This window comes from Bos mutus, chromosome 3 (assembly GCF_027580195.1).
Source record: "Bos mutus isolate GX-2022 chromosome 3, NWIPB_WYAK_1.1, whole genome shotgun sequence".
Classification (NCBI taxonomy): Eukaryota; Metazoa; Chordata; class Mammalia; order Artiodactyla; family Bovidae; genus Bos; species Bos mutus.
This window is the reverse complement of record NC_091619.1, coordinates 77,723,320-77,743,155: the sequence shown is the minus strand read 5'-3', so window position 1 is coordinate 77,743,155 and position 19,836 is coordinate 77,723,320. Positions and strand designations below refer to the sequence as shown.

Sequence of the window (19,836 nt, the reverse complement as noted above, 5' to 3'; positions counted from 1 at the left end):
CTTGGTCTGCAACAACCTGAAGCAGGGCTTTGGTTCCTGGCCAGAGATTGAGGTCAGGTTGTGGAGGTTGAGAACACGGAATCCTAGTCACTAGACTAGTGCTCAGTGACAAGGCCTTGGCCCTTTGGCTTTTAGAAAAACAATTCCCAGAAAGATAGAAAGTAGTGAAACAAAGTATCTATTAGGAAAAAGAGTCCAGCACGTGTGGATAGACACACAGGTGGGCTCAGAGAGTCATGCCCTCGTGGTGGTTTGGATCACTTTTATGGGGCATTTCTGCCGGTTTTCCTGTGGCCAATCATTTTGACTTGCCCAGTTCTTTAGTCCATGTTGATATGTCTCAGGTCCTCCCACGTGTGTGAGCTCATCTCTTAGTCAAGATAGATTCTAGTGAAGAGGCCTATGGGTAGTCAGCATCACTTACTATGAGGTGATGCCCTCTCCCTTTTTGACCTCCAAGGAGACTTGCGTAGTCAGGGAGGTGTCCTTCACTTCAAGAATGAGAAGTATGTGGTCTTTTTATCTCTTGTCTGGGCAGGGCTCAGCCTCCTTCATCATCCTGCTTTTATGGAGCTTCTGCTATTACGGAGTTTCGTCCACAGGGAAGAGATTGTTCAGTCGGGGGCCCATCTATCTCCTGCCTCAGTGTGAGCAGTTTGAAGGAAAGGAAGTGTGAATTTCCACCTCCTTTCCCAAGAACAAGGTCTTTCTCACTTTGGTTTTTGCAGCCTTCTGCATCCCCTAATGCCCTTGGGGTCCATTAAACCTGTGATGTTTGCTGGCCTCCTCTCCTGGCTCAGAGGCATCCTCCTAGTCTGCCCCATATCCTGAGGTTCTTCTTATTCCAAAGTCACCCACCGTACTGCTCCTACTGATCAGGTTTCTTAGTGCTGACATCTTGGGATGTGTAAGGGGAAAGTGGCCTGCTCATGCTCTTCCCTAGAGAGAATGAAGGATGGTGATTATTCTCCCGACATCTGGAACACATCCATGCCTGGCCAGTGCAGTTACCACGTAAGGCTGCAGCTGCGTTGTTACAAGGGTGTGCCTTGGAACCCATTCGCAGAGATGGTAATGTTTCAAAGTAGAGTGAAGAAAGTACTCCAGCAGTTTATAGAAGCATGTGATATTTTGAGCCACCCCATCACACATCATCCCTTCCTCGGTGAGTTCTCAGTTGGTTCCACATTTCATAGTTGTTTCTTTTCCTCCACTTAGGAATCTGCAGATTTTTCTTATGGTCCCCCAGAAATCTACCTCTGGGGTATCTTCTTGATGAAGACCCTTCTAGAGATTGAAAAGTTTTCATGAAGTTAATAGCTTTAGGCTCTCAGAAATGCTTAGGAGATGTCATGAAAATGTGCCTTTTCAAAATTCAGATTTTGCACCATAATTTACTCAAAATATTTATGAGGATTTTAGCATTTTCCAAGTATTGTAATTAACTCACAACTGGGAAATCAGTATTTCTGTAGATGAATATAAGTTGTGTGTTTAAATGTTCTTTTGACATTCTTCCTCACGAAGTACCTTATTCGCAAAAATCCCAGTGTATAATGACTCATGCGTTGCAATCTGCTTTCATGTGGCCACGCTCCTGGAGTAGAGCAATGACACATGACCCCAGACTTGATGTGAAAAATCCCCGAGGCTGCTTTAGAATGCAGTTATATACATATGATGAGGATGAATCTCTTTTTCTCTTTTTTTCTTTCCTCCAGCAGGGTTGCCCGAGGATGATTTCCTTTAAAATAAAGCTTGTCATTTACCGTTGAACAAAGACTTTTGTGTACATTATTAAACAAAAATTCTTATATGGTATTACTATCGTGGGATGCATTATATTTGGACAGGAGACCAGCAGATTTCTTTTCCAAGTTTTTTGTTTGGATAATCTTAATCAAATTTGGAGAATTTGACTAGTTTTGAACCTATATTTATTGTAGTTCCTATATTTATTCAGGAAACGTGTAACTGGGAGAACTCCAGTTCCTACTTACAGTTTTGCTAACATTCCAGGGCTGGAGCTGGGTATGTGGGGCATGGTTAATCAAGAATTTGCTGTATTGAAAAAGAAAGAAAAAGTCAACACTTGAAAATAGTGCTGTACGTATTCTATAGAGTTGTTTTGTACACTGCATAAAAGAATGCACACATTCTTAAGTACCACTTAAGGAGTAATGTGTCCCCCTTATACACAAAGCATTTGGGGACGATCTGATGTTTTCAAGGTGGATTGAAGCAGTTAGATTATAAAGAAACTGAGCTAGCTATTTCATTGCATTGTCAAACTAAGCATGAAATTAAATTCTTAATAGAAATTGGGTAATACAACATAACTATAAAATGCCTGTAAGAGAAAAACAGTTCCCAAGGAAGCCTTTCTGGTTCAAGGGGTTGAACACATGCATATTCATTCAAAAAAACATGCTGGGTGCGTTGAGAGACCTACTCTGGGACTGAGAATTGATGTGTCTTGAGAAATCATGTACCTGCTATTTAAACATAGTATCTTCTGTCTTGAGATTTTTTTTTTTTAATGCCTGCCTATTATTTTTGTCAGTTAAATGTAAATAAAAATGTTTTATCCAGTATCCAGTAATTATAATTTGTAAGTTATTTTCTTTTCTTCCTACAATGGCTCTCAGAAATCTCTATTTAGGTTATCAGTCAAGTTTCATCTTTTCTTTGCTTTTGCAGAAGTAGAAAACACCTCTTTGTTCTTTAAAACAAATGAAAGTTACAAAGAGTTTAAATTTCAAGCATTTCCCCATGTTTTAAAAAAGTGTAACTTGGTAGAAAATAAATTTCAATTCATTTCCCTGTAGTTATGAAGCACAGTGCAGAATTAATAGATGACCACTTTCCTGGTAGCTCAGCTATAAAGAATCCGCCTGCAATGTGGGAGACCTGGGTTCAATCCCTGGATTGGGAAGATCCCCTGCAGAAGGGAAAGGCTACCCACTGCAGTATTCTGGCCTGGAGAATTCCATGAAGTCCATGGAGTTGCAAAGAGTCGGACACAACAGAGCAGCTTTCACTTTCACTTTGGAATAAGGATTCATCTTCAATACTGAGCATATAGGCAAAGTGGTCTTAATCTTTGAAATTACTCACTTGGAAAAGGACACACTTAAAGACTTGGCATAAATAAATCAATAGTGATGAGCTACTGTTGACTTATCTATTAAAATTGAATAGTTACAGCTGTTTTGTATACTTACAAATTAATTACTAGATATTATTAAAAGTTGCTCATTCCCTTTCTGTCCTCAGAATAATTAAATAAGATTATCAATTTGATCTTAGCTGGATAATTATTTCATTTAATAATTTAAAGCATAAATGTACATCTATGCTTCTGTCTCAATACTTTAATGTCATCTGCAGTTGAAAAACAAATTTTGCTACCACATTCTGTAAAATTTAATGATTTTTACTGCCCTGCCCCCAAAATTATGCTTGTCCTGCTGACAAATCCAGAATTCTCCAGCAGTTCTATCATTGCTGCAGCCTAACCATTTGGGGTTTCTTGGTGATGCTCTTGCTAAAATCCGCTTGCTGCTGATGAAAATGAGTCGAATGAACTTAATCTACACCTTAGATTACACCTCTGTAATCTATTCACTTTACTTGTGCCTGTGTCCTCTTTTATGGATGTTTTCTGTCATTCTGAGGCCATTTAGTTAGAGGCTCTGAAACCAAGGGTCCCCCTAAACAACTAACATCAATATTTATCTCCTCTTTTTCTGTAGCTTATCAATAAGGGGAGATTGAGATTATAAGACAGGTACACAGGCTGTGTGAAGATGAGACTATTTGGACCCCCCTTTGACAGATGAATGTGAGATGTCACATAAAACATATTTATGAAAGCTAATTAGAGGCATAAGTAGCTACAGGGTTAATATACTTCCCACAGATCAAATGTGAAATTTATGTTGCCTTTATCATTTATTTGCTAAGTCATGTCTGACTCTTTGCAACCCCAGAGACTATAGCCCACCAGTCTCCTCTGTCCATGGGATTTCCCAGGCAAGAATACTGGAGTGGGTTGCTAGTGCTAGATGCTTTTATAACACCTATATATGTAAATCATAGATAAATAGTAAACATCATTTGTTCAACAAAAATCTTTTCTATTCTGTATCAGACTTGATGATCTCATGCTACTTCCTGGCTTTAGTTACCTTTCTAAGCAGCTAACTCATGTGTGTTTCTCTAGCCTAGACTTCACTAAATCCCAGAACTGTGCATCTGACTGCCAATATCATCTCTCTACTTGGATGCTTAACAGGCATCTCAAATTTAGCATGTCCAGAATCAAAGCTCCTGACACTTCCTATTATTCCTGTTTCTCCAGAACAAAAGACCTGGAGTATTTCAAAACATCTCATTACTGCATATCGCCCAGGTACTCCATCAGGGAATCATGTTGCTTCTATCTACAACATGTATCCTGCGTCAAAACATGTCTTATATTCTTGCTACTACCAAAGGTTCAAGTCACTATGGTCTTATTTGGGTTATTGCTCTGGCCTCCTAACTGGTCTCACTGCTTTTGCCCTTCCCCACCCCACTTCAGACTAGTTTCAACAGAGCCGTAAGAGTCAACCTGTAAAATGTAAATCAGATCAAGTTATCCCTCTGTCCACTGACTTCACTTCAATAGTAAAATGACAATCCAGTTGAGAAATGGACAAAGCTTCTGAATAGGTATTTCTCCAAAGATGTGCAGATGGCCAATAAGCACATGAAAAGATGTTCAACATCACTAGACATCAGGGAAATGGAAATCGAAAACCAGTATGAGCTTTCATTTCACACCCACTAGAATGGCTAGAAACAAAAAGACAGGCAGTAACTAGTGTTGGCAAGGATAGGATACAGTCAGAGCCCTTGTAAATTTCTGGGGGAATGTAAAATGGTGTAGCCACTATAGAAAATTTTGAAAGTTCCTCAAGGTGTTAAACACTGAGTTGCCATCTGACCCAGCAAACCCATTTCTAAGCATATATCAAGACAGATGAAAACATATATCACACAAAAACTTGTATACAAATGCTCATAGCAGCATTATTCATAATAGCCCCAAAGTGGAAACAATCCAAATGTCTATTAACTGATGAATGGATACAGTGGTCTATCCATAAAGTGGAATATTTTTCAGCCATAAAAAGAGAGGAAGTATCAATAAATGCTACAACATGGATAAAATTTGAAAGCATCATGTTAAGTGGGAAAAAGTCACAAAAGCCCATATAAAATATAATTCTATCTGTATGAAATATCCAGAATAAGCAAAGCCGTAGAAACAGTGTAGATATGTAGTTGCCAGGGGCTGAGGGAAGAGGAAATGAAGAATGACTGCTCATGGGTATGGGCTTGTTTTTTGGGGTGATGAAAATGGTGGGGAATTAGTTGCGATAGTTGCACAGCTTTTGAATATACTAGAAACCAGTGGACTGCACACTTCGCAAAGGTGAATTGTGCAGAAGGTAAATTTCATCTCAATAAGAAAACACAGAAAACAAAAAATCAAACAAACAAATGAAAAGAGGAAGCAACCTCAATGTCTATCACCTGAAAAGTATGCTGCAGACTTACCTTGGGTGATGAAGATATTCTAGATTGATTGTGGTGATGTTTGAACACCTTGTTGACTATGCTATCAACTACTGAACTGGACTCTTGAAATGCATATTATGGTGTGTGAACTGTATTTTAGTAATCTACAAAACATAATGAATGAGTGGATGAACTTTTTGAACTACAGAAAAGTGAAGGTACATCAGTTATTCCCATACTTGCCTTTAGGAATATCTTTCGAAATCCAGCCAATAATAAAACAACTCAAATGCTGAGCTTTAATTTACCAGCATTATCATTTTTCTAGATTTTATAGTATTTATTTTATTTATCAGATTCTTAAAATGTGATGTTTTTTGGAAAACACTTTTTTTTAAAAAGGAGAACCCCCAAATCATGTGTCAGGAGCCGTAAAATGTAGGACTATCTCTGGCCATACATAGGACTCACATTTCAGTGGGAAAAGAAAATTAAAAGCTAGATAAAAACAAAATACATGATATGACAGGTGCCATAGGGGAAAATACAGAAGGGGAGGGGTATAAGTAGTATGTGGGTCCTTGCAATGTCAGATTGGGTGACATAGACCTCACTGTGAAAAAGGCATCTGAGTTCAGACCTAAAGGAGATGAGAAAGAGAGCTGTGTGGATGTGAGGGAGGAGTCAGTCTTTGTACAGATCCTTAATTAGCTCTTTAAGATGCTTTTCTAGAAGTGCAAAGTTGGGTTGAAGAGTAAACACATGTTTCATGGTGCCAACGCGTCTTCCTGCTCAGCAGTTCTTGAGAATGCTCTGCCCCCTGCCTAAAAAATATGCCTTTATATTTTAACAGAATTGCTAATTTGTTCAGAAAAAAAAACCACTCCAACTTCATTGTTATTTTTAATTGAATGTTTACATAAAATTGTATATTTAGAAACTGGTGATGTTGAATTCTTTTTCATACTTTTTTTCTAAAACCTTGCTCTCTCTTTTATGAATTGCCTACATGTCTTTTAGAACATTTATCTTTTTATTGATTTGTAAGAGTTCTTTACATACTAAGATTCTAAACACTGTCTTTTATATTACATATGTATATTTTTAATCAGATGGTATCATATAAAAGACTAGCAAGAGATAGTCCTGTGAATTTCCTACCTGTAGAATTTTCTGAATTTTGTGTAGCCAAAGATATTACTTTTTCCTAAAAATTTGAATTTGTGTGTATTCCTAGAAATGTCTCCTCTACTCTAAGAGAAGAAAAATATTCCCTCCTAGAGCTATCATAGCTTCATTCATTCACTTAGAATTTACTTTGGTAAATGGTATCAACCAAGAGTATTTCTCCTGATATTTTTAGCTAGGTAGCTCCATTGGCTAGTAAGTTGGTTAAATGATTTAATTTCAAATATCACTTTTAACATATAGTAAAACTTTATATCCACCTAGCTTATTTCTGGGGCTTCCCAGGTGACTCAGTGTTAAAGAATACATGTGCCAATGGTGTATGTGCCAGGAGATGTGAGTTTGATCCCTAGGTCAGCAAGATCCCCTGGAGAAGGAAATGGCAACCCTCTCCAGCATTCTTGCCTGAGAAACCCCATGGAGAGAGGAACCTGGCTGGGCTACGTTCCACTTGGGTCACAAAAAGTTGGACACAACTTAGCAACTGAACAGCAAAAGTTTGTGTCTAGAATTTTCTCTTCTGTTCTTTTTGATTTGGGCTTCCGTCATAGCACAGCTGGTAAAGAATCCGCCTGTAATGCAGGAGACCCCAGATCGATTCCTGGTTCGGGAAGATCCCCTGGCTACCCACTCCAATATTCTTGGGCTTCCATTATGGCTCAGCTGGTAAAGAATTCACCTGCAATGCTGGAGACCTGTGTTTGATCCCTGGGTTGGGAAGATCGTTTGGAGAAGGAAAAGGCTTCCCACTCCAGTATTCTGGCCTGGAAAATTCCATGGATTGTATGTGTAGTCCATGGGGTCACAAAGAGTCGGACGCGACTTTCACTTTTTCTTTTTGACTTATCTCTTCCTGAACTGGTGTGCATGCATGCCGTTGCTTCAGGAGTTTCCAACTCTTTGCGACTTTATGGATTATAGCTTGACACGCTCTTTTGTCCATGGGATTTCCCAGGCAAGAATACTGGAGTGGGTTGCCATTTCCTTCTCCAGGGGATCTTTCCAATTCAGGGATGGAACCTCTATCTCCTGCACTGGCAGGCTGATTCTTTACCACTGAGCCACCTGGGTCTGGTACTGCATTTAAAAAATGTGTAGCTTTATAACAAGAACACTTTTGGGACTTCCCTGGTGATCCAGTGGCTAAGGCTCTGTGCTTGCTAATACAGGGGACCTGGGCTGGATTTCTGGTCAGGGAACTAGATCCCATATGCTGCAATGAAGATTGAAGATCCTGTGTGCCACAGCTAAGATCCGACCCAGCCAAATACATAAATAGTAATTTTTTTTTTAAGAGCACTTTTAAATTTGATAGAATAAATTTGCATAAATAATCTGCCTTCAGTGCAGGAGATACGTGTTTGATCTCTGGGTTGGGAAGATTCCCTGGAGAAGAAAATGGCGGCATTTTTTTCTGGGAAATCCCATGGACAGAGGAGCCTGGTGGACTATATAGTCCACAGGATCACAAAAGAGTCAAATATGACTTAGCAACTAAACAACAACAACAATTTTTCTTCTTTTTTTTAAATAAAAAAACAATATTAGGACTTTCTTAGAGAAGGGTTAGTAGAGTAAGATTAAGTAGCTTTAGCTAAAAATAGGTTTATTTTGTTTCAAGAGATTAGATTGTGACCTATATTTGAGCCTCTGCTTTTCAGTCCTTGGCAATTTAGAACTGTGGTTTCTTATTAAAAGTATTTTTAATTGATTTTCAAGTTTGCCTCTTTCACCCCAATGAGAAATTCTCAAGTTCCTTCTTCTAGCTTGTTTGGGTTTGACACATTCTTAGTAAATGGGAATAAACAGAGTCTGAGTTGATAACTGAGTTAAATTAACTCACAGATAGACTGGTTTGCATACATGATTTGTTGTACTGTCTTTTTAACTTTCTTAAATAAAAGTTTTATTGAGACATAATTCACATATCATACAATTTGCCTATTTAGAGTGTGTAATTCAGTGGTTTTTAATCTATTCACAGAGTTGTACAGCCATCACTGCAGTCAATTTTAAAACATTTTCATCACTCCAAAAGGAATCCTGTACACAGTGACAGCCACCCATCCCACACCCCCACTACCACACCACAGAGCCCTAAGAAACCGGTAATCAACCTTCTGTCTTTATGGATTTGCCTATCCTGGGTATTTCCTATAGATGGAATCACACAGTACATCATCTTTGTGACTGGCTTCTTACACTTAGCAAAATGGTTTTTTTCATTTAAAAAATTTGTGTTGACGAATAAAAATTGCATATATTTAAAGGTGGATTATATGATGTCTTTTTAAATTTAAGGTTCTTATTTTGTATTTGGTTAACAATATAGTTTCAGATGAGCAGTGAAGGGATTCAGCCATACACATACATGTATCGATTCTTCCCCAAACTCTCCTTCAAAAAAGGCTGCCACATAACATTGAACAGAGATCCATGTGCTATACAGTAGATCCTTGTTGGTTATCCATTTTAAATGTAGCTGTGTGGACGTGACCATCCCATGCTTCCTAGCTATCCCGTCTCCCTATCCTTCCCCTCAACAGTCATAAGTTTGTTCTCCAAGTTTGTGAGTCTCTTTCTAGTTTGTAAGTTCATTTGTATCATTTCTTTTTAGATTTCCCGTATAAGGGGTGTCATACAATATTTGTTCTCTGACTTACTTCACTCAGTATGATAATCTCTAGGTCCATCCATGTTGCTACAAATGGCATTATTTCATGCTTTTTAACGGCTGAGTATTATTCCATTGTATATATGTACCACATCTTCCTTATCCACTCCTTTGTTGATGAACGTTTAGGTTGCTTCCATTTCTTGGCTATAAAATATGATGCTTTGATACTGGTATGCATTATGCAATGATGACCACAATGGATTTAATTAACACATTCACCACCTCACATAACTACCATGTGTGTGTGTGTGTGCATCTGAGAACAGTTGAGATCTACTTTATTACTGAATTCCAAATATGTAATACAGTGTGTGTGCTCTCAGTGGCTCTGTTGTGTCCAGCTCTTTGTGACCCCATGGACTGTAACCAGCCAGGATCCTCTGTACAAGGAATTTTCCAGGCAAGAATACTGGAGTGGGTTGCCATTTACTACACTGGGGGATCTTCCCAACCCAGGGATCAAGCCTGCATGTCTTGCATCTCCTGAATTGGCAGGTGGATTCTTTACCACTGTGTCACCTGGGAAGCCCTATACAATGCAGCAGTGTTAACTATAGTCACTATGTTATACCCTCAGTCTTCGGAAACTCTTCATGTTATAACCAAAGGCATGTACCCTTTTATCAACATATCTCAATTTCTTCACCATACTCCCTCCCCTGCCCCACCCCCAGGTCCTGGTTACTACCATTCTACTTTCTATTCCTATGAGCTTGACTCTTTTTAATAAAAAATTCCACATGTAAGTGATGTCATACAGTATTTGTCTTTCTCTGTCTGGCTTATTTCACTCATATCATGTCCTTCAGTTTCAGCCATGCTGTTGCAAATGTTAGGACTTCCTTTTTTTCTCCTGGCTGAATAATATTCCATTGTATATTCATCACATCTTTATCCATTCATCCATTAATGGATATGTAGCCTGTTTTCATATATTAGCCACTGTAAATAATGCCACAATGAACATGGATGTGCAGATAGCCCTTTGAGATTTTGATCTTATTTCCTTTGGATATACATCCAGGAGTGGGATTGTTGAGTCGTCTGGTAATTCACTTAATTTTTTCAGGAACCACATATTATTTTCCACTATTGCTGTACATTCCAACCAACAATGGATAAGGGTCCCCTTTCCTTCTCATCCTCACCAACATTTTTTATCTCTTGTATTTTTGATAATAGCCATCTTAACAGGTGTTCAGTGATATCTCATGGTGGCTTTATTTTTAATCTATCTATCATTTATCTACTTATTTATGTTTTATTTGGCCTCACTACCCTGCATGTAGGATCTCAATCCTTGACCAGGGATTGAACCTGTGCCCCCCTGCAGTAGAAGTACAGAGTCTTAACCACTGGACCATCAGGGAAATCCTTTATGGTGATTTTAATTTGCATCTCCCTTATTAATGAAGTTGATTACCTATTGGCCATTTGAATGTCTTCTTTGGAAAAAAATGTCTATTTTCCCTCTGTCCATTTAAAAAATCTGATTATTTGGCTTTTTGCTATTGAGTTGTAATGAGCTCTTTATATATTTTGGATATTAACCCCTTATTAAATATATAGTGTTAACCTAAAACAAAAAACGCCCAGTTATTTTATCAGCAAAACTGGTTTATTTGGGAGCAGTAGAGAATTGCAAATTGGGACATACAACTGTGAAAAACCCTATAAAGCGAAAGAGAGAAAACTCCTTTTTGAGAAGCATGGAAAATTGGGAGGGGCTATTATAAACTAAAAGTCCATGGGAGGAAGCTGAGAGTTCATTGGCTGAGGTGTGACTGTTTCTCATTGGCAAAACTGTTGCCAGGCAGAGAAAAGCTCTTTCTCCTGCTAGCTATAGTAAAGGACTATCACTTCCTGCCAGAGGCGCAAGGCACATCTCTTCCTGTTGGGCCCTGAATTGGCTTGTGTGGTACATACATGAGAGCTTCTGCTTCTAGCCTCCTGACCCTGTTTTAGTCAGGTTCCCCTCTGTTAATTTTCATGATGGTCTGCAATTATCTTCTCCCATTCTGTAGGTTGCCTTTTCAATTTATTGCCCTCATGATGTTTAAGATAAATTATTTATTTAAAGTAAACAAATATTTAAGGAATAAAATTTGACAATGGTGAAGGCTATGAGGAATAAATCAGGAAAAAGGCTTAGGGAATGACTTCTAATAACGGCTGCTTAGTGTGGAGCGAGATGATTATTAAGTAGCAATGTGGCTGATGAGAAGGAACAGACATGATGGCTGAAGTGAGCATTTCTGTTTTTTTGTTGTTAATTTGTTTATTCATCCTTTCAATAAACTTTTGTTGAGTTCCTACTGTGTGCGACATATTATTCTAGGAGTTGAAAATATAGTAGTGAAGAAGCTATATTTAAAAAGCCTACCCCTAGGCAGCTTATGATTTTTTGTAAAGTAACAAGGAATAAAGTACATAAATAATTAAAGGGCATGGAATGTTAGTGGAAATGCTAAAGTAAAAAACATAAAAAAAGGAAAAGGATAAAGAGAGTGAATGTGCACATAGGTATGGGTGAATGGTGGTTTTCATTTAAGGTACAGTGGCCAGGAAAGACTTAGAAGATGACGTTTGAAGGAAGTGAAGGAAGACTTACATAGTTATGCAGGTAGCAGTGAGGAAAGATGATCCAAGAAAAATGGCAAGCAGGTCCAAACGTCCTGAGGTGGAGCATGCACACTGGCTAGCAAGGCGGGTGGCTGGGGGAGAGTGGAAAGCAAAAGACAGTGTGTATACGGGCTAGACAGACCCTATGGGCCTTATGCATGTACGGAAATGATTTTTGCTTAGAGAGGAGAAGCCACTAGAGGGATCTGAGCAGAAGTAACATATGACTTAGCTCTTAATGGGGTTGCTTTCATTGTGATTTAATTTAAGCTTTTTTTTTTTTTTTTAGAAAGAGGAATAAACAGCTTTGCTTTTCCAATAACTGTGTCGCCTTTGAAAGAAGAAAAAAAAGAGAGATCAAAAACTTCGGAAAGCATAAATAAATGCATTTTATTCAGGGACAGATGGCTAAGACAACAAGGGTGACTCACAGTCACAAAATCAGTTAAGTGCTCAGGAAATGGCTTGGTCCCTAATTAATCACTCCGTGTTGTTAAACTCTGTGGAGATAAATTTAGCTGGCAGTAGGTGGAATAAGACTGGTTCTCATGAAAACATGTTTTCAATAAAGTTGGCCAAAAATGCTGTGTAAAACTCAAATAACCCAAACCATGTTCTAATAATGTTGCATTTGGTGTTTCACGTTCCCAGCAGCGACCACTTGAGGCAGGTAGACTGAGGAAAACATTTGATTTAGCAGAAGGGGCTAGGTTACTGTGGTGGGTGAGAGAAGGGATAGTCCTGCAATATACAAATGCTTTGGTGTTACCGCCCTCTGGTGGCGATTCTATAAGTTGATTTCCGTGGGATTCGGGCCTATTTGCTGTCTAGGCTCACACTTGGTCAAATTCGAACTATCAATAAAAGGAAAGTGATTTCTTAGTATTAGTCCTTGGATTGCATTTATTTAATGCGCTTAATAAGTAGGCAGAAAGTCTCTATTTTAATGACTGGCAGCACTATTTTTTATGAGGAAAAATGATTTTTCGTATATTTAAACTCAGAGGAGCCTTTTAAGTGTCAAGGACAGGGACCCCGGACAAGGTGAGGGGTTTGAAGTGTTTTGCATAATAAAATTTTGAGAGAAAGCTGGGCTTTGTGGGAGAAAGAGGAAGGAGGTGCAGTTGTGGGGTTGGGGATGTGGTGGGGAATACATCTGAGAAGGAGTCCTGGGGAAGAAGACAAATCCTGCCCGGAAGAGCTGGAGCTTGAGGTTAAAACAGTGCCTGTGAGACCCTCCTTTGAAGATGACAGTCCAAGGATTTTTAGCACAAAGATATTGAATAATACTGTTTCAGTCATCTGCACGTCAGAGGTGAAACCCTCTGATATCCACGCTGCCTCTCCCTCCTTTGCCTAGACTCACAGTCAAACCTACAATATACATTGTCAGTGGACTTGTGTTCAGGTACATCCAAGGAGTGGGGGTTTGAAGAAAAAGAGGATGATTGCATGCTGGAGTAAAGGTGGGCCAACTGAGAGCGAGAGTTGTGAGTCACAGGGTAAAGATAAAGAATTCAGAGTTGAGGTAGGGGATATTTGTATACTAACGACTGGTTCACGCTGTTGTACAGCAGAAGCCAACACAACGTTGTAAAGCAACTATCCTCCAATTTAAAATTTTTTTTAAAAAGAATTCAGAGTAAAATGGACACAATGAGGCCAGTGGAAGAAGTGTTCAGTCGCTCAGTCGTGTCTGACTCTTTGTGACCCCATGGACTGCAGCACACCAGGCTTCCCTGATCTTCACCATCCCTGAGCTTCCTCAAACTCATGTCCATCGAACTGATGATGCCCTCCAGTCATCTCATCCTTTGTCCTCCTCTTCTCCTCCTGCCTTCAGTCTTTCCCAGCATCAGGGTGTCTTCTAATGAACAGGCTCTTTGCACCATGTAGCCAAAGTATTGGAGTTCCAGCTTAAGCACCAGTCCTTCCAATGAGTATTCAGGGTTGATTTTCTTTAAGATGGACTGGTTTGATCTCCTTGCCATCCAAGGGACTGTCAAGAGTCTTCTCTAGCACCGCAGTTCAAAAGCATCAACTCTTTGGCACTCAGCCTTCTTTATGGTCCAGCTCTCACATCCATACATGACTGCTGGAAAAACCATAGCTTTGACTAGATGGACCTTTCAACAGTATGAAAAGGAAAAAGTATAAGCAACCCCAAATACTTTAGAAATACTTGTTAGAGAAAACTCTGCTATATGTGGTTGTGAAATAGAATTTATATTTTGTAGAAAGGCAAGAAAAATTTGGGCCTTCTCAAGTGGCACTAATGATAAAAGAATTTGCCTGCCAACTCAGGAGACATAAGAGACATAGGTTCAGTCCCTGGGTTGGGAAGATCCCCTGGAGTTGGAAATGGCAACCCACTCCAGTTTTCTTGCCTGGAAAATTTCATGGACAAAGGAGCTCCATGGGCTACAGTGCATGGGGACACAGATGAAAACTTTTCTCTGTCCTCTGGCCTCTTCTCTCCAGTCTACTGTGCATTGTTTATCTGCATTATGCATTGACCAGAACTTCCCATTGGCAGGAATGCCTGCTCAATCATAAAAAGCAATATTCTCTTAGCATCAATAAGACAACTCTTTAAAGGTAACATTCCTTCTTGATTAGGGGTCACAAGAAGCTTAGATCTGGATTAGATGGTTGACTTTAAAAAATGCACAATGTGAGAATTGTGAATTATGTTTTATTTGAGGCAAAATGAGGACCACAGCCTGGGAGACAGCACCTCAGATAGCTCTGTGAAACTGTTCCAAAGAGGTAGGGGGAAGGACTGTATATATGTGTGATTTTGGTGAAGGGGGAGTTCATGCAATCAAGCATATATTTTTCCAAAAGGTTTCTGCTGTTCTTGTGAAGCTTCTGCCAGTCATGAGAAATAGTCATCATTGTGAAGGATTTTAGATTTACTCCTTATAGAAGTAGACAGCAAGTACCAACAGCAAGTGCTAATTTATAGTTGACAGAACTGTATAGTCTTCAGTTTAGCAGATGGACAATGGCTAGTCCATTCTAAATGAGATCAGTCCTGGGCGTTCTTTGGAAGGAATGATGCTAAAGCTGAAACTCCAGTACTTTGGCCATCTCATGAGAAGAGTTGACTCATTGGAAAAGACTCTGATGCTAGGAGGGATTGGGGGCAGGAGGAGAAGGGGACGACAGAGGATGAAATGGCTGGATGGCATCACCAACTCAATGGACATGAGTTTGGGTGAACTCTGGGAGTTGGTGATGGACAGGGAGGCCTGGTATACTGTGATTCATGGGGTTGCAAAGAGTCAGACATGACTGAGCGACTGAACTGAATTGAACTCAAGGCTACGGTTTTTCCAGTGGTCATGTATGGATGTGAGAGTTGGAGTATAAAGAAAGCTGAGTGCAGAAGAATTGATGCTTTTGAACTGTGGTGCTGGAGAAGATTATTGAGAATCCCTTGGACTGCAAGGAGATCCAACCAGTCCATCCTAAAGGAGATCAGTCCTGGGTGTTCATTGGAAGGACTGATGTTGAAGCTGAAACTCCAATACTTTGGCCACCTGATGCGAAGAGCTGACTCATTGGAAAAGACCCTGATGCTGGGAAAGATTGAAGGCGAGAGAAGGGGATGATAGAGGATGAGATGGTTGGATGGCATCACCGACTCAATGGACATGGGTTTGGGTGGACTCTGGGAGTTGTTGATGGACAGGGAGGCCTGGCATGCTGTGGTTCATGGGTGGCAGAAAGTCAGACACAACTGAGTGACTGAACTGAACTGAATGGACAATGGCAGGTTATTTCTTTCTTAGCCCCATTACAAACTCACTCAGTTTAATTTCATTTGCCTCTCAAATAAGACAAACAAAATCATTAAAGAAAGTGGACATCAAATTTCAAACAGATGATACAGTTCATAGGGAAAAGCAAAAAGGACATAAGAGTTGAGCATACTTGGGATAAAACTTCAAAATTTCATTGCAGGATGTATAAGCTCTAAAGGAATAAAAATATATACTCTAAGTATTAGGAATATAATAGTAAGTACTCAATGAACACAGAATAAATGATTGAATGGGTTAATTGATGTGGGAAAGGGTGCATCTTATTTTTTGGTTTTGGTATCCTTTCTTCATAGAACAACTAGAATAGTACCTGATCCATAGTAGGGACTCAAAAATATTGAAAGGAAGAATACAAAGGAAGGAGGGGAGAGGAGGAAAGGATGAGTCACTTCAAGTAAGAAGTATGGTCAGGAAGCAACAGTTAGAACTGGACATGGAACAACAGACTGATTCCAAATAGGAAAAGGAGTTCGTCAAGGCTGTATATTGTCACCCTGCTTATTTAACTTCTATGCAGAGTACATCATGAGAAACGCTGGGCTAGAAGAAACACAAGCTGTAATCAAGATTGCCGGGAGAAATATCAATAACTTCAGATATGCAGATGATACCACCCTTATGGCAGAAAGTGAAGAGGAACTCAAAAGCCTCTTGATGAAAGTGAAAGTGGAGAGTAAAAAAGTTGGCTTAAAGCTCAACATTCAGAAAATGAAGATCATGGCATCCAGTCCCATCACTTCATGGGAAATAGATGTGGAAACAGTGGAAACAGTGTCAGACTTTATTTTTCTGGGCTCCAAAATCACTGCAGATGGTGACTGCAGCCATGAAATTAAAAGACGCTTACTCCTTGGAAGGAAAGTTATGACCAACCTAGATAGCATATTCAAAGGCAGAGACATTACTTTGCCAACAAAGGTCCGGCTAGTCAAGGCTATGGTTTTTCCTGTGGTCGTGTATGGATGTGAGAGTTGGACTGTGAAGAAGGCTGAGCACCGAAGAATTGATGCTTTTGAACTGTGGTGTTGGAGAAGACTCTTGAGAGTCCCTTGGACTGCAAGGAGATCCAACCAGTCCATTCTGAAGGAGATCAGCCCTGGGATTTCTTTGGAAGGAATGATGCTGAAGCTGAAACTCCAGTACTTTGGCCATCTCATGCAAAGAGTTGACTCATTGGAAAAGACTCCAATGCTGGGAGGGATTGGGGGCAGGAGGAGAAGGGGACAACAGAGGATGAGATGGCTGGATGGCATCACTGACTCGATGGACGTGAGTCTCAGTGAACTCCAGGAGTTGGTGATGGACAGGGAGACCTGGCGTGCTGTGATTCGTGGGATCGCAAAGAGTCGGACACGACTGAGCGACCGATCTGATCTGATCTGATCTGATGGTGTTCTTAGTCGCTTCAGTCATGTCCAACTCTTTGGGACCCTATGGACTGTAGCCTGCCAGGCTCCTCTGTCCATGGGATTCTCCAGGCAAGAATACTGGAGTAGGTTGCCATATCCTTCTCAAGGGGAACTTCCCGACCCAGTGATCGAACCCGGGTCTCCTGTATTGCAGGCAGGTTCTTTACCTTCTGAGCCACCAGGGAAGCCCCTGGCTTTGGGGAAGAAGTGTGGCATTGGGTCAAAAAACTATTAAACATTTTAAGTTCTTTCATTCCATTGCAGTTTTCACTTTTGCTACCACCCACTTGCTTCATTGTTGTAATACTGTATTTGTTTCATCCCTTATGGTTTACAAAGTTCTTGCATTTTCATGTTTTCACATAGTCCATGAAACACTATGTGAAAAAGCAGCAGCATCCTTGGGAAAACTCTGGGCTCTCCAGCTTTAGATAAGAAATAACCTAACTGTTTTTCAGACTCAAGTTTTCTAAGTTCAAGAGTAGTGATTTTCCACTCTACGAATTCCAACATATAAGGACAGTAAGCTAAAAGTGTGGGTTATCTTGCCCTCCCAACTGGTATACTTTTGATAGTAGAAATAGGTGCCATTCATTATGCTTGGACAGCAAGTGTTGAGACTGTCCGAATTACTATATCTGAGATATAGTAACTCTATGTGTTGTTGGTCAGTCGCTAAGTCATGTCCGACTCTTTGTGACCCCATGGACTATACCAGGCTTCCCTGTCCTTCACTATCTCCTGGAGTTTGGTCAAACTCATGTCCATTGAGTCAGTGATGCCATCCAGCCACCTCATTCTCTGTCACCTCTTTCTTGTCCTGCCCTCTTCCCACCATCAGGGTCTTTTCCAATAAGTCGGCTCTTTGCATCAGGTGGCCAAAGTATTGCAGCTTCAGCTTCAGCATCAGTCCTTCCACTAAGTATTCAGGATTGATTTCCTTTAGGATTGACTGGTTTCATCTTGCAGTCCAGGGGACTCTCAAGAGTCTTTTTAAGCACCACAATTCAAAAATATTAATTCTTTGATGCTCAGCCTTCTTTGTGGTCCAACTCTCATATCTGTACATGACTACTGGAAAAAACATAGCTTTGAGTATGTGGACCTTTGTTGGAAAAGTGATGCCTCTGCTTTTTAATATCTGTCTAGGTTTGTCATAGCTTTCCTTTCAAGGAGCAAGCATCTTTTAATTTCAAGGCTGCAGTCACTGTCTCCAGTGATTTTGGAGCCAAGAAAATAAAATCTGTAACTGTTTCCACTTTTCCCCCTTCTATTTGCTAGGAAATAATGGGACCAGATGTCATGATCTTAGTTTTTTGAATGCTGAGTTTTAAGCCAGCTTTTTCTCTCTCCTCTTTCACCTTCATCAAGAGGCTATTTAGTTCCTCTTTACTTTCTGCCATTGGAGTGGTATCATTTGCATATCTGAAGTTGTTGATATTTCTGCCACAATCTTAATTCCAGCTTGTGATTCATCTAGCCCAGGATTTCCCATGATGTACTCTGCATAGAAATTAATTAAGCAGGATGACAATATACAGCCTTGATGTACTTCTTTCCCAATTTGAAACCAGTTCATTGTTTCACGTCTGGTTCTAACTGTTGCTTCTTGACCATATACCAGTTTTTCAGGAGGCAGGTAAGGTGGTTTGTATTCCCATCTCTTTAAGAATTTTCCACAGTTTGTTGTAATGCACACAAAGTCTTTAGCGTAGTCAATGAAGCAGAAGTAGATGTTTTTCTGGAATCCCCTTGCTTTTTCTATGATCCAACGAATGCTGACAATTTGATTTCTGTTTACTCTGCCTTTTTTAAATCCAGCTTATACATCTGGGAGTTCTCTGTTCACATACTATTGAAGCCTAGCTTGAAGGATTTTGAGCCTTACCTTGCTAGCATGTGAAATGAGTGCAATTATGTGGTAGTTTGAACATTCTTTGGCATTGTCCTTCTTTGGGATTGCAATGAAAACTGACCTTTTCCAATCCTGTGGCTACTGCTGAGTTTTCCAAATTTGTTGACATATTGAGTGCAGCACTTTAACAGCATCATCTTTTAAGATTTGAAATAGATCTGCTGGAATTCCATCATCTCCACTATCTTTTTCATAGTAATGCTTGTTAAGGCCCACTTGACTTCACATTTCCAAGATCCTGGCTCTAGGTGAGTGACCACACCATCGTGGTTATCCAGGTCATTAAGACCTTTTTGTACAGTTCTGTATATTCTTGCCACCTCTTTCTCATCTCCTTTGTTTCTGCTAGGTCCTTAACTCTACATAACTCTGTAGACAAATTAACCCTCCTTAAAGGCAGCACAGGTCAGAAGCCCTTTATCAAGGCACAGAGATTCTAAATGCTGTCCCTGGGTATGTTTACCGTGTTTCTGAGGAAAGCCAATAATAAATAGCTTAATAAAGATTAGTTAAGATTGAAATTTGCTTTGGTTTTTTGGTAGAAGAAATGCCACTTGCTTAGAGAGGTTAAGTTGCTGCATGTAGGGCCAAGTTGCTGCTGAATATTATTCTTCCTGTTGTCCTCAT

The 19,836-nt window shown here is 39.8% G+C and overlaps 1 non-coding gene across 1 annotated transcript; it reads right to left on the bottom strand.

The window, feature by feature from the left end:
• Positions 1 to 10,729: 10,729 nt before the first annotated feature.
• TRNAR-UCU (transfer RNA arginine (anticodon UCU)) lies at positions 10,730 to 10,803 on the bottom strand. The gene has a single exon. It is a non-coding gene; the product is annotated as a tRNA-Arg (tRNA).
• Positions 10,804 to 19,836: the final 9,033 nt, after the last annotated feature.